Source organism: Cupressus sempervirens, chromosome 2 (genome assembly GCF_028749045.1).
Source record: "Cupressus sempervirens isolate cs-2001-9-10 chromosome 2, ASM2874904v1, whole genome shotgun sequence".
NCBI classification, from domain to species: Eukaryota; Viridiplantae; Streptophyta; class Pinopsida; order Cupressales; family Cupressaceae; genus Cupressus; species Cupressus sempervirens.
This window is the reverse complement of record NC_143119.1, coordinates 695,421,767-695,438,055: the sequence shown is the minus strand read 5'-3', so window position 1 is coordinate 695,438,055 and position 16,289 is coordinate 695,421,767. Positions and strand designations below refer to the sequence as shown.

Genomic DNA, 16,289 nt, shown 5'->3' with positions numbered 1-16,289 from the left:
CGCTCACTTAAAGAAAGCCCAAAAAGAGGAAGGATTATTTTCATTATAGGATGGATTAATGAAAGAAAATTGGAAAAACCTAATTAATCCTCCTCTTATTTACAAAAAGAAGAATAAAGAGGCGAGGGACAAATGTAGATGGATCCCACCTCTGACTCGGTGGACCAAATTAAATTTTGATGGAGCCTCAAGAGGCAATCCAGGTACTGCTGAAATAGGATGTATAATTAATAATGATTCTGGCAGGTGGATTGCCAAAAGGGCTAAAGCCATAGGATCAACCACTAACAACCTTGCTGAAATAGAAGCTCTACAAGGTGGTCTCCAAATTTGCCTAAATCTAGGTTTATCAAAACTTATTATTGAAGGAGATTCACAGATTGTACTAAATGCCATTAGGAAAAGGAAGACGCCTAATTGGGTTTTAAACTCTAAACTAGAAGAAGTACTAAATATTATGCACCGCTTCGAAAATATTCAGATTCTTCATATCTTCCGAGAAAGTAACAAAAAGGTAGATCAGCTAGCAAATAAGGGTATTGATGGCGAAAATATTTTAATATATAAGGATTAATAAGGTAATCAAGAATCAAATAGCCATACTAATATAAAGGGATTAAGGAAAACTACTCTATTAGCGAAATTGATTTGAAGTAGTCAAAGATTAAGGATACATCCACATTACAGTTAGATATTTATTTCCATAAGGGTACAAAGGTTGGCTCAAGAATTTACATACGTAAAATATATATATTTAGTTGAATGCGACTTATAGTCATCGAAACATTTGAACAGCATAGTTATAAAAGGGATAATAGGAGGAAATTTATAGCTACTAATCAAGAATTTGAAAGAATCAAAGGCAATCTGGAAATAATTAATCAAAAAAGAAAGGTTTTTAAAAATAAATTAATTAATTAAACAATTAGAGAATAACTCGAACACATAGAAAAGGAACTCTATGTATGAATTAGTAATTAGTAAATCATGTCTATATATGCTAATTGATCTGGCGTTAAATTGACATGTAAGGGCAGGATTCTCTTCGCAATTAGGAAACTATTGATCATTAAATTGAAGTCACTGCCTTAGATCTAAGTATAAGGCTTTTAAATAAAAAACGATTTTAAAAGGGATTCAGATTAACTGACAAATTCTTAAACTATTCAACTCCGTTAGGACCAAGTTAGTAATAGAAGTGGATATTATATTAGAATTTAAGTAAGAGCACTCTTAAAATGTACTACTGATCAGTAATCTTTGATATAATGTTGAAGGAAAGAAACATAGGAATCTCCAGCTAGGAATTCAGAGATCTCTAAATTAATATTACTAACATTCACTTTGAGTTGCATTACTGATTAGCAGGTTAGCTAGATGTTATCACTCCATCCAAGATTGATAAAGAAGAGTCAACTATAAAATATATATAGATCTGCTCGAAGCGATCACTCTCTTCTCAAACACTGAAGAGCTCAAATGATCGTTATAGACATCATTGAAGCCTGTATAACTCACAGAAGGAATCAGTCTTTTATATTGTACTCAAAAACAAAAAATGGAAATTGGTAACTGGAGTATGCCCTTTTTAATAATGTAATAATAAAGAACTATGGTCCCAGGCAAGACTGGAGATTTTCTTCTTCGTTCTTTCCTACCAGTGCCCATGGAGATACTCTTCTTGTAATTTTATTTTTATTAAATTAATATAATCAAAGGCTTCGGCCGTTTACCGATCAAAAAAATAAAATAAAATACTCTTTTCACAATCTATAATATCTTTAAGTCTACTATATATGCACATTCATGAAGTTTAAATCCAAAAACCTATGTTACCCTAAGTTTCGGGGAACAAAGCAGGGAAACAAATTTTCATATATTCCAAATATATTCATGAAGTTCAGAATTGCATAACATTGTCACATTCATCATAGCAACATAATTTAAAATTATCAATTTCATTCATCAAATCAGCATAGAACATAGCATCAAATCATATCATCATAAAACATAGCATCAAATCAAATCATCATAGCACATAGCATCAAATCAAATCATCATCTAAGAATAGGAACATAGGATGACATCAAAATTTCAAATGAATCAAATGAGAAAATCAATCTACCATATGTAAGAGCCCTGCTGGCTCACACTAAAGCAATGCTGTAAAGTATTTTTTTGTTCTTGAATGTTTTGCAATTTCTCCAGTATTTTTATTTTCAAACATCATACGAAATGCTTCATAAATACATTAAAATGAAACAATTGAAATGGTTGCCAGCAGAACTCTGAGTATGCAATATCAATATTGAAAATTATTAAAAACAAAATTCAAAGAAAATATGGATATTATGGAACCTGTATGAGTCTAGGCACCATGTATAAATGCTGCAGCTATCTCAAGCAAATTCCCACGTCACCTTCAAAGTATGGCTGCCAAGAGAGACATTGCTATCTGATGCAACGCTGTTTACAAACCCCAATCGCAGCCTTGGCTAATGCAAACGCTATCCCTTTAAGACTCAAGGCACTTGCTTAGATTTGGCTGCCCAAGCAAATAAATGGTTGCAGAATGTTAACACCCCAATGTCTTCATTAAGGTTGGCCACCTAAGTTAGAACTAAAAATGCAGACTGTAGACACCTAATGGCAGAAACCAATTATACATCAGCACCGACTTGCCAAATCAGAATTCAGAGATAATCTTCAGAATTTCAATTGCAATTCACCATGCATTTCAATGGTTCCAAGTGCAACAACACATGGAGGAATCAGTCCTCACAGAAAACCAATGCAACCAATGCAGAAACCCTCAAAAATTCATAAATGAGATAAAATCAAATGGCAAAAGAATGATCAATCTTCATTAGGAAGCCCTTATAACATTAAATGAAGTGTGGTTTCATCCACACACCAAATGCCCAAGAGCTTCATGAATACACTGTTGACTTCAATCCCCTTTGCTTCATACTTAGGCACATATTTGAGTAATATGATTTATTAGCTCCCTTCGGCTCCAAAAATGACATTTTCATCAATATCATGATATTCTGACACACAAGGTCACTGTTACATATGCCCAAAATTTAAAACTTTCCAACCATGTTCTAGTGAGCTATGATACTAAGCTGGCCAATATACAATATTAGCAAAATCAGCAACCTTAGCATATTTAATTAAATAATTATTATAATTCACCCGTCTTGTGAAAATGGCTAAAGAAGCAATAGAATCAAAATCTAACAACACATGAGTGATCTTGATGAAGAAAGACGATAAATGAACTTCACAAGGTGACTTACTAAAAATAGATGCTCCCTCCAAGATTCTCTGAACCTAAAACAAAAGCTAAAAATAAAAACTTAGAGCATCACTCAACTCCTGTAACTTATCTAAGCTAATCGAAACCAATTGTTGACTTACTATAAATAGTGAGTCCCTCAAAATGGAGCCAAAAATCACCATTGGCCACTAGATAACCTAATAACTCCCCAACAAGGTCCTCTAAACACCAATATCAGCCTACAAGGACCCAATGATAGATTGTGTCCATCAACTCTGTTGCAACTAAAAAATGAGGAACATTACACATAGTCAGGTGATATGGTTAGACTTTAAAGCCCTTTCTTGTGGTTTTTAGAAAAGAATTGAATTTATTATGCAAAATCATTCCTAGATAGGTAGTAGCCATCTTGTCCAATAAGTTGCCAAATCAAGAATGGGAATGGGTATGGCTATGTGGGTACAGGATGCTGGTACAGCAGGAAAAAATTTAGAAAGTTGGGTACCTTTTTGTTATGTTAATAAAAATATGCATGCATGTATGTATGCATGTATATGTTTGTATATATCTATCTATCTTTCTTAGAATTAAGTTTAAAATATCATATACCTACACATATGCTAAACAAAACCATTACAAATTTCAAACTTGAAACATATTATTCGAATTTAAATTCAGGTTTCTCTATCAGATCAAACTAGAATCACTAAACAATTCGAGATTTAAAAACACAAATCCCAGATGTGTACCCGCAGGAGATTCGTTTCAGAATCAGATTCTGGTACATTTCATACCTGGAAACGCACAGAAAAGTCCCACGATTCAGCAAGTTAGCTTGTCCAGGCAGTAATCAGCTACAACAATGTATTTATGGTTGCTTGTTGCTGCTATCAGAGCCTTATCAAAGCTGGAAACAATTTGGGTATTCCTCAACCCAGTCGTAGTCATTTCCAGGTCTGCCATATCAAAATCAAACAAAGTCCAATTTACAATCATTTTTAGGTCTGGTTAGTTGAACAGAAGTTTGAATTTTCAGTCATAGTTGGACGCTAAGTTTGTAATGACTTCGAAATATGTTAATGTTAAACATAACATATTTTATTATTTTAAAGACTTTCAACATGTGGAGCCTGCAAATGGGAAAAGCTTGCCATCTATTAATGTATTTTTTGATTAAATTTTATTTTGAAATTGGAAACTTCAAGCAGTCCCCGGGATGAGTGGGAAACAGCCATGAAGTCCACAGTTAACATCAGTTGGAAACTCTAGTGTTTCATGTTTTTCATACACTTCAATAGATTTGATTAAAAAATAGAACTAACATGATAACCACTTTTTATATGTGCCCCTTACATTTTACAATTTTAGCGTTATACAAACGAGCATAGTAGTAAACTATGACAACAACTACAATTTGCCCCATTGAAATCATCAACTACCCGTACAGCTGTGAAAAAATGCTCATAAGCACAACAATGTGATGTCTGTGCACATAATAACATCCTACACACAAAATATGTGTTGCCCTTTATAAATCTCATTAATTTTCCTTTCCAGTTGTGCAAAAAAACACAACTATTAATGACACCTGTGCACTTAAGGACATCCTATAAGCACAAAAAAATTCCCTTTATAAAATTCATATATTTAAACTTTCATTTGCCTATAAACAATATAATATATTAAAAGCATAGCATGTAGGTTTATAGTTTGAGAATTTATAGTGAAGAAATGCATTTACTTCATGGAGGGGCAAATTGTATTTTTGGTTACTGTCTGCAGTAATGGGCAGCAGGTGTACATTTCCTGGCAGCTAGTGGAGGATTGTAACAGGCTGTTATTTTAGGAAACAGCTAATTTAAAAGGTTATTCTGTACATGCTGAAGGGAACGATCAAGTCTTAAATTAGAAGTTATGGTTAAAGAAAAGTGGTGTTGTGTTGCTGCATTGTTATACTTTCTAGTGATTTTGTCACTATAGTCTAAAGATGTTGTTGGTGTGGGCTTCTCTCAGATTGTTGTGTTAGTTATTTTGTTGTCTTTGTGTGTCTTATTTTCATGTAATGGTGGCTTCTGTTAATGAACATTTTGCTGGTTTTGAATAAGATCTCAATGTGTTATTTGCTAAGTTGCCAATTCAGATTCCAGTACGGATGCGGGTTCAGATTCATTTTGGGTTTGTCAGGACAAGATTCTTTGTGTGTGTGCATATATACATATGTATGTATGTATGTACAGCAGCAAATAAATTTATACACAAATGTAGGCAAGAAGTTTTTCTTTACATTCACAAATGCATGAATGCCATATAAAACAACCCTTTTGGTCTTTTTAGTGATTAATTTTAGGGTTGGAGGGCTGAAAATGTTGGAGATTGTAGCTGCAAGTTATCTCTGATTTTGCTATATGTTGAAATTGGGACAATACCTCTGTATTGCAACAACAGCTAGAGAAAATGTTTATGATGATATTTCCATAATTTTAAGTGAGGGCAATGTGACATTCAACATGTGCTAGGTGTCTCATTGTATGAAGGGACATGTGACATGTGAAGAGTCATGTTTTTGGAAATATGAAGAGACTTGCTTTTGGAAATTGAAGAGACCTTTGGTTGTGATATGAAATGTTTCTCAACTTTATATATATATAATTGCTTTGTGTGATATTGTGTTGCATCAAGTAAAAAGCAGTGTACTTGAAATTCTATTATTAATAGAAAATATATTTTTCTAATGTGGCTGGATTTTTCCCTCTAGTTGGAGGGTTTTCGCAGGATAAAGACATTGTGTCTTTTGTACCTATTTTTTTCTACTTCTGTATATTGTTGTTTATCATTATTTCTGGGCTAAACATTAACACAGTATCAGAGCTCAGTTAGATAACAGCAATAAAAGAGAGTCTCTTGTTCGTGTATCTGTTCAGATTGCTTGAGTATCTTGTAGGCAATTTGTAAGTGTTTGAGTGTTGCATGTTGTAGCAGCGATTCAGATCTTCAGTCATTATGCTTCTGCTTATTTATGCATGTTATGTTTGTTCCTCTCAAGCAGAATGCTCTCAGTTTTTGACTGTTAATAGATTTTATATTTATTCATATTTTGGACATGTTCTCTGGTTGTGGCAACTTGTTGTCTCCTTCTGATCATATGATGTTATTCTCCTCTTCTCAGCTTATATCGTTTATGACATGGCCTAAAGTCGCAACTTCTTTCCATCGTTCTTGGCTTTGTGCTAACTCAGTCTTGCCAAATATATTATTTGCTAATGACTGGGTGTCTTCTATTATTCTTCAAGTGCATATGCATTCGATTATGATTTTGGTGGAACCATTTAAGTTCATGAATTGCGATTTGTATATTATTACAAGCACCATTTTATTTTATGTTGGTCAGTTCTCATCGACAGCTTTTGTACGACTCATTAATTCATATTTTGTAACTAACTTCCTTTAATTTCTGGAAAACCATTTACTATGCTCAATCAATACTCTGTGTGATGAGTGCCTCTTCATCAGCTAGTGAATTTGGTCAGATAGAGTTCTTCAATATTCTGCACTTGAGGACAATCCGACAAAGGCTTTGCCATTGACACTGACAGAGGTGGGATGACAATTGAGGATGAATGCATTGATAACATTACTTACAATGGCCAATTGAGACTAATGTCAGAGGAATTGGCATTGATAAGGGGTGCGCCTCTTTTACTCCAGTTTTTGCTGCTGATGTTGAAACCAATCACATGCGAGAGAGAGAGAGAGAGAGAGAGAGAGAGAGAGAGAGAGAGAGCTAAGGAAGGGAAGCCGCTGTGCAAGGGATATTTTGAATCGATTGCTAACAAGCTTGAAGCATTGCAATTTACCAAGGCCAAATCCAAGGAAAGGAAGCCAATTGTACGAGCAAATGAATGAAAAGATTGTTGCAGAGAGAAATTTCAAATTAAAGTGTATTGATCTGGAGATTGCATTGGCCACTGCAAAGCTTGAAGCAATTCAGACAACAAAGGACAAATACAAGGAAAAGCAAGATGATAATGAAATTCATTTAGAATCGGAAAAACAGGAGTTTAGCAAGTGCTATGATCATCATATGAATACTGGTCTATGTTTATTGTTACATATTGTTAATAGAGATCACTGTGTATAAAGAGATAAGTATTCTATAACTATATCTTGTAATATGGATCATTGTATCACTAGGAATAGTATATGCTTTTAGCATTGATCTCTATATTTCTCTCCATTATTATTAATCTCTTAGTTACCGGATGGATCAAGAAGCAATGAGATCATGAGAGCTTATATGTAAAGTCAACATGGGGACACTACTTGCAGCCATGGAACTGAATCGATGATACATATTTTCATTAAAAGAGGAAGATCATATACACGAAATGATTCTCAAAGGGAGACTATTCAGCTTTAAAGGGAGGTTATGTAACAGAGGGAGGTGTCTAATTCCTTGCAAGCTTATGTGGTTGTGTGATTGCCAAAGCTCCTCGCTTGGTCAACTTGGAATCAGCTCTATGTTTTTGGTAATCATAAACAATGAATGTTACTACTGCTGAGAGGGAGTCTCTATTAAGAGAGAATCTCAATCAATCTTTTTCATATTGTTAATGAGTTCTTCTCTGTAAGAGAAGTTCGAGGTGAAATTCCTTGTTCCACCCTCTACAAGTTGGCATGGTGGAAATGCCCTTAATCCACCCTTAGCGAGTAGGCATGGTGAAAATTCATTCTTCTCTAGGAGAATTCTGAAGTGACAGCCCTTGATTCACCCTCTATGAGTGGGCATGGTGAAAATGTATTCTTCTCTGGGAGAAGTCCGAAGTGAAAGCCCTTTCCACCCTCAGCAAGTAGGCATGGTGGAAGTCATGTGTGAGATTGTTACATCCCAATTTTTGCTTTATTTTTAAACTACTCATATAGTCGTTGTGCCTTTCATGTGAAGTCAGTTGACAATTAAATTGGTTATCAATCATGTGAAATAGTAAGATGGTTAATCATTAGGATTTCATGTGAAGATGACATGTTAGTTATTAGTTATTACTTAAGATATTGTTATACTACTATTTTGAAATATTGGGAAGTGGTTATCCTTTCATGAAAAGTGGAATCGTACTTAACCATTATTATTTATGATTAAAAGCTTGCTAAAATAATTTTGAATAATTTTTAAGAATATGATACTATTGTGAAAGATTTTCTGCTAGCAAGAGTACGTCAAAGGGGGGAAGCATTGCCAAGACAGGAGTTTGGCGAGGGGTATCACTTCGTCTAGGAGTCAACATGTATGAAACCTAACCACCAAGGCTAAGGGTAAAATGACTAGGCAATCAAAAGTAAGTTAGGGACTACCATGAGCTACTTGGTCAATAATAGTGCACTAATAAGAAAACACTAAACATTTAATTAAATTGAAATACCTTTTGTTATGTGATGATCTCAGAACTTCTTGTGATGATTGCCATGCTTACTACATTAGCGTCATATCACTTACCTATGCTTGTATATGTGTGTGTGTATGCGTGGAGTAGACATGTGTATATGTGTCCACATTATATATGACGCATATGATAAATACGTAGTTAAAAATGCCATGTATGTGTACATACGTACACAAGTATAGATAGGTCGCTGATGCAGAGTGCTCACACCAAAAGCCTAGTGAGACCACAAACTTCAACACCTTAAGGTAACTCTATCTTATCAACTCTTCTAAGGCCCTTAAAGACTTCTTTTAACAACCTATCAAAAGGTCACAACCCTCTATTCGATCTTCCAGCCTTCAAAGCAACTTTTTCTCTTAGTGATTCTAAAGACCAATAATGGGAAAATGAGCACAAACTGGGAAATGGTCTTCAAATTATTCCTTGGACCCAACTCAAACTTGGAACATTCTAAGGGACACTCAAGGATTGGATTTCTACAATTATTTGGCTTCCCCAACTCCTACTATGCAAAATTGTTCTTAAGAGGCCTAATTCCCCTTGTAGCCTTTTTTACTGGTTTTAGGACAGTAACTTGGACTTTTCCTACAGAACTTGGTAAACAAACTAGGGTTTTAGATACCCTTTTGGAAGTTCCTTCAATCCGCCAAACACCAACTTCCCAACCTACTCAAGCACCCATGAACCTACACAAGCCTCACAGGCCTAATTGGCCAAATCAAGCAAGAAATACTTGGTAATGAACAAATATGGGTACCTAGGTTTGGTTAGTTGTTGCAAAAGGCTTTACCTGACTTATTTCACCAAGAAATGACCACTCACCAAGTTCTATGGCCTCATTTCAAGCCCTATCCACAAAATCAGCACTTTCTTGATTGAATACATAACAATATTCAGCCTATGGCACGTTCATTTGACCCTTGAACTCTCTGAGCAAAATCCACCACTTAGGAATCTTAAAGTACATGTCCTAACCTTGCAAATTCCAAAAGGCCATGAAAAAACAACCGTGCAATTGCAAGTTAGGGCCACATCTTCTTGGAAACCCTCAATTTCAGGGTTTGCAAACCTGCCTACTGTAAAAATGCTATAACTTGCTTTAGACTGAACCAATCAATATGAAATCAAGTGCAATGTAACCAAGGCTCAGAGACCTAACAAATCATGCAACTAGATTTGATCCCCCAATCCATACAATTCCGTACAACAGAGAAATGCTTAGAAAATCCATATATTCCTTATGCAAAAATGCTTGAATGTACACCACATCACACCTCTGACTTCCTTGAGGGTGTTAGAATCCAAATACATCACTTCCAACCGATACTTGGGTGGTTGGTGCAATTACAAGACCAGTTGCAACATTTTTGCAAAAGTTGTCAATAATGTCAAAAAGTTGTCAACAACTTTTCCTGCAAAAAAGTAATTTTTCAACTATTGCCTCCTAGAACTTAATTACTTGGACACTTGCAACCGTTAGGACCCTAATAGGGTGTAATGACTCATAAAACACACCTAGAGCTATTTTATTAGCTAAAACAACCAAAACCAAGATCCTTAGGACTAAGTGAACTTAGGCTTATATAGACACCTTAAGTTCCTTGACCTCACAAAAGGATCAACCTTATTACAAACAAGCAAAAACCAACATATTAATGAGGTGGATCATCACCCCATGTTCCATCATGAGCCTCCTTCAAGTTGATCAAACAACCTATCATGTCACCTAGGTGCCCTGCACCAATGGCAAATGACACTAATGTACTAAGTAATATTTCTTCACAATAATTTATTCTCTTTGAGCAGCCACGAAGTCTATATTGCTCTCATCGGCCTTTAATTACCTTATTATTTTTGGGTCAGCAATATAATCAATTTTAATATTACTACATGAGCTTATGATCGCAGATTCTTGTAACTCATGCCACCTTTTATCTTGCTTGTAACTAAGCTGTGTTTCATGTAATGGCTCTTGATTGTTTATATCATTCTCATCTTGCAAATCGGGGACATTATGATTCCATTATTCCCAAACTCTGCTCTACACTCCATTTTTCTTCTACAATTAATTCATCATTCCTGACGCAACTTCTTCTCTTTTACAAGTTCTTAGCCAATGTGTAGACATTCATTGAAGCTTGAAGCCTTTTGGAAAAGGCCATTTACACACACAGTAGAAGCCACACATAATTGGCAAAACCAACCATACCAAGTTATGTTATTGATTTTTGCATATGTATCTGTATATAATCTACACAGATCAAAATGCTTGAGTGAAGCAACAAAGATTTGCCTATCTTTTATTATTGATTGAAAATGAATCGATGATCTCTTTATTTCATATACCACAAAACTGAATCAAATGCATACTTCTTTTTTTGTGAAAGCAATATTTAAGTATAGTTCAAACAGAGCAGACTCATACAAAAGCATCATGCCATATGTTCCTGCAATGAGCATTCTCTGTCTGGAAGGACATGATATTGTAAGAACATACTTTTATACCATTGTGTTTAGCAAGCCAAAATAGTTGATCCTTGAATAAGTTAAAGAAACTGTCACTTGTGTTATCACCGCCAGGTTGGCGGATATACTAGCTTTGTATATGTAAGCATAAACATTTTTAGATGCCTTTTAACTGTGTCAAAGCCCAAAAGGCAAAAGAATTGGCCCTACAATGTAAATATAAATTCACATTTTCTTTAATAAGCCAAGCCCAGATTGGCAGATATTTTAGTTGTGATTACTATTACCCATATAATCATCCTAGAAGAACAGTAAAGTCGAGATGAATGGTGTGGAAAAAAGAGTACTCTTGCATGATAAAATAAGAAAATATCAGTCACTCAAATAAGAAAGTTATATTAATGAAAGAAACATGTCAGGTCATGGTAGTCCTTAATTTAGCCTTGTTGTCAAGTCGAGTGGTGGGTGATCAGGTACACAGTGCCCTCACAAATCCTTGGCCAAGGTACGTTAGTGGCATGCTTGTTGTTGTGATCACTAGAGGTTAGAGTGCTAATAATTACAAGATGGGTTAATGGAAGATGTCTATAGCCTCGTTAGCTAAATAGCCAACCACCACCAAGATGCTCAGTGACTGGACACTAGTGCTCCAAGCCTCGCTCCCAGGGTAGGGAGGGCCTTTCTCAATAAAGATGCTATGGGGATACTTAAGGGTCTACAGTTGGGAGGTTAAGCCCAACAGCAATACTTCTCCTCTCCTCCGATAACCAAGGCGTGTACAACTCAAAGTCAATATTACTTGCAATCATCTATAAAACGAGTACTTTATCTCCTTTAATTTCAGTTAAGAATTTTAGATAGATGAAATGGTTATTTTCCATGTAGATAGACTAAAGCCGTTAGATTAGTTAATCATTTACTTGCTATATAAATAAAAGGAAATAGATAACTGCATAGTTAGTTATAACTGCCTTTCATGTTACGTTGAAAAGAATGTTATTTGAAGTATTTTTCAGATGTTTATTTATTATAAAATATTAGCATGTAGTTAGTTATAACTGCTTTTCATTTTACATTGAAATGTATGTTATTTGAAGTATTTCCAAATGTTTATTTATTATAAAATTTTAGCATGTTACAGTGACTCCATGACTTTAACTTTATGCTCTTATGAAGTGAAGGAGCTATGGTGAACAAAATTATGCTGAGATAACAATGTTTTTAATGAGAATCTATGTGATGAGAATTTATTATTGACATCGTTGGTTGCAACTATGTGTGCCTGCCATATTAAAGATATCTCTCTTGCTAAGAGTGACTGTTGAAGGTTGCAGCTGTGATAGAGATCTTTATCTCTGATTTTGCTATATGTCCAAATTGGAACAATACATTTGTATTGCAACAACAGCTAGAGAAGATATTTACAATAATATTTGTCATATTAAGTGAACACAATGTGACATTCAATGTGTCCTAGGTGTCTCTTCATATGAAGACACATGTGACATGCCAAAAGTCATGTGTTTGGAAATATGAAGAGACTTGCTTTTGGAAACTGAAGAGACCTTTACTTGTAATATGATGAGTCTCTCAATTTAATACATACATACATACATACATACATGTATATATATGATTGTTTTGTGTGATATTGCAAAAGAAATGTATTTAACTTCTATTATTAATAAAAGGGATATTTTTATGGTGTGTCTAGTTTTTTCCCTTTGGTTCGAGGACTTTCCACGGATAAAGTCATTGGATCTTTTGTACCTATTTTTGTTTATTGCTGTTTATCATTATAGACCTAAGCTGGCCAAAAAACTTTATGAAAAAGTCAATGGAAATGACGTTTTCAATCGAATTCACCTCAAATTCATTTTGGGTTCCTTTGTTCAAATCAGAAGTCTTCCAAAATAGTCAAAAAAATCTTGCAGGCTCGTTTTGAGAGAATTTAGTGCTAATTTACCTAAATGTGGCAGAATTTAGAGTAAATCCAAACCGAATTTGACTTGGCAGCAAACCAAATCTTGAAATCCACCTTCCAATAGCCAATATGACACATTCAATTATTTTCATCTAAGTTTTGTAAGTTACCAGAGTCAATTGCCCTTCATTGAGTCCTTGGCTCTTGACTGTATTAAAAGTTGCACCCAAACTAAAGGTTTCTTTTGTTGGAGTAAAAAGTTATGCTAAATGTTTGAAGAAATAGTGGATACAAATGGATCTTATGTAGGGTAGAAGTAGGTGGTGTCAGGTGAAGCATCCAGAACTGCACAATTAGCTCAAGGAATGATGGAGGTGCTAACAAGATTAGCTGCTATAGAAACCACCAAAAGGAGGGGAGTTCATCTTGTACAGGTAACTAATGAAGAGGGAAAAGCAACTCAAAAAGTTCAAGGACATAAAGAAGTGGAATGTTCGATGGAAACCAAACTTCTTAGAGCCATTTCAAAGATTGGGAATAAACACAAATTGAATACACCTTGTTACAATGAGACCTTGAATGGTGAGGAACTCATAGAGTGGACTGTAGAGATAAAAGTATATTTTCATTATGAATCACTAGAACACTACAAATAAAACTTATTTGTTCCAGAATTAGGGTCATGCAACCATGTGGTGGGGTATGTACAAAACGGAATATATCTTACAACCATGGAAGGATAGAAAGGAATATGCAAGAATGGAACCCACAATATTTTACTTAGCTCTATGAAGCATGGCCTATTAGGACCAATTACAATAACCTTGTTAAAGGCATACCTTGTTAGGAGTATCTTAGCCCTATTAGGGGCTAGAAAGTCATGTTAAAGACTATTTTGCTAAGAGATTTAGAACACATGTAAATGTGTCACCCTATTAAAGGCTTTGACCTTTAAATCTTGTCAAAGATCTTGCTCATACTGTTAGGTATGACATTGTTATGAGAATTGGTCTACTACAATTCTTATGATACAACAAATACAATGATTCAACAGACAACACCTACACTTTGCTTGAACAATCCAATTAAGCTTACACTCCCTCTTTTCATGCAAACTAATTCTTATCCCGAAACACACTCCTTGATTAACACTCTATCACTATTACACATACGATCTGTCTTCTTTTCTTATGTTGCACTTTCTTGTTCCATCCACAAACTATTGTAGATACATTCCCTAATTTAGGGTTTTTCTATTGCCTTAACAATCTATATTTACCTCCTTACAAGTCCTCCAAACATGTCGGAAATGATCTCCACCTTGCACCAACAATACAATTTAATCGTGCATGGATTTGACAAGAAAGTCAAAATGCATTAGCTTTCCCTAGTTGCATGCATGCTTCGTAAATCTTGGATCAATTCAACCAATACAAGTGATACTTAACTTTCCACAGATCATCATGTGTTTGTCCAATACAAATCCATTCCACAAACAAACCTCATATCACCAATCAATAATCTAATCGATTATTCTCCATTATTCTACAAGGCTTCCTTTATCAATCATCAAAATCTAATAATTTATTTTATCTATTCCCCAGAAGTGTGTGATTACAACATATACTCATCTACATCCTCAAGACTCAAACACATGTAATCACACAATCTAATCATGTCTCACTAGAGCACACTAATTCAATTAGCTTCTTTGTTCCTACACTATGAACCTTCGACCTATGTTCACCAAATTACACCGAGGACAACAACATTGTTAAAGGCATACCCTATTAGGAGTATCTTAGCCATGTTAGGACGAAAGTCTTGTTAAAGACTACTCTGCAAAGAGATTTAGAACACAAGTAAATGTGTCACCCTATTAAAGACTTTGACCTTTGAATCCTGTCAAAGACCCTACTCATACTGTTAGGTATGACCCTATTAAGGGGTTTGATCTATTGCAACTGTTATGATACAAGAAGTGCAATGATCTAACTGATAGCACCAACACTTTCCCTGAACAGATTCAATTAAGCTCACACTCCCTCTACTATGCAAAATAACTCTTATCTGTCCTTGATCAATAATCTATCACTATCGCACATATGATATGTCTTCTTCTCTTCTTTTGCATCTTCTTGGTCCATCCACAAACAATGTTGATATATTTCCTAAATTAGGGGCTTTCCATCACCTTAACACTTCAAATTTCCCTCCTCACAAGTTCTCCAAACATGTTGAAAACACACTCCAACTTTCACCACCAATACACTTAAATTACGCATCGATTTGACAAGTCAAAACGTGTTACCTTTCCCTAGGTACATGAATGCATTCATGAATCTTTGATCAATTCGACCAATACAAGTAATACCTCACTTTCCATGTCAGCATTGACATATCATCATAGATCTTTCCAATACCAATCAATTCCATGAACAAACCACATATCACCAATCAATAATCTAGCTTAAAGTATAGTTTGTAAGTCACCATTTGGATATGTTGTGGAAGAACTTAGATACTGTGCTAAATTTCAGTTCGGCTTATCATCCACAAATAGCTGTTCAACCAGAAGTCCTGAATAGGAGACGAGGAAATTTGTTAAGATGTTTGGTTGGATAACACCTACCCAATGGGATCTAATCTTGGCACAGGCAGAATTTCCTTTCATTAATTAAGTCAATGTTGCTGCAGTCAGCAAAGCAAGTGCCACAGCCAGAGATTTTGCAAAATACATATATCAATTGCAGCAAAAAAATAGAACGAATTTGGGAAAACAAAAAAAATAAAAGGAATATGTGGATCACAAAAGAAGAAACCAAAAATTCAGATTGAGGAACTTGTGCTAGTGTATCTACAAAACCAAAGATTTACATAAAGTGTCTTACAATAAGTTAAAGTGGAAGAAACTAAGAGCAGAATCTTGACAAAATTTTCAGATGAAGCCTATGAAGTTGAACTTCTAGGAGGTATTGATATTTGTCTGATTTTTAATGTAGCAGATTTTTCACCTTATCATGGAGAATCAGTTAAAGATAAAAGCATTGAGTATCAACGAGGGGAATGGCTGGAGCAAAAGTTTGAGAAAGGGAAGAAAGAATTCAAAGCTGTTATTGATTTTCGAATAATCAAAAGCACACATAATAGAGAAAACAGAGAATATCTAGTCAAG

The 16,289-nt window shown here is 34.8% G+C and overlaps 1 protein-coding gene across 3 annotated transcripts in view; it reads right to left on the bottom strand.

Annotated features, from left to right (window-relative positions):
• Positions 1-16,289, bottom strand: part of LOC149575277 (protein RTF1 homolog) — a 28,925-nt gene that overhangs the window by 9,640 nt on the left and 2,996 nt on the right. Inside the window, exon 2 of one of the 3 annotated variants that reach the window (XM_089815071.1) lies at positions 2,359-2,545. The exons of 1 other annotated variant lie outside the window; for it this stretch is intronic. The gene's annotated coding sequence lies outside the window, so the exon portion shown is untranslated. Of the gene's footprint in view, positions 1-2,358; positions 2,546-4,077; positions 4,240-16,289 lie in introns of all 3 variants that reach the window. One more of the 3 variants, XM_089815070.1, reaches the window with a different exon arrangement.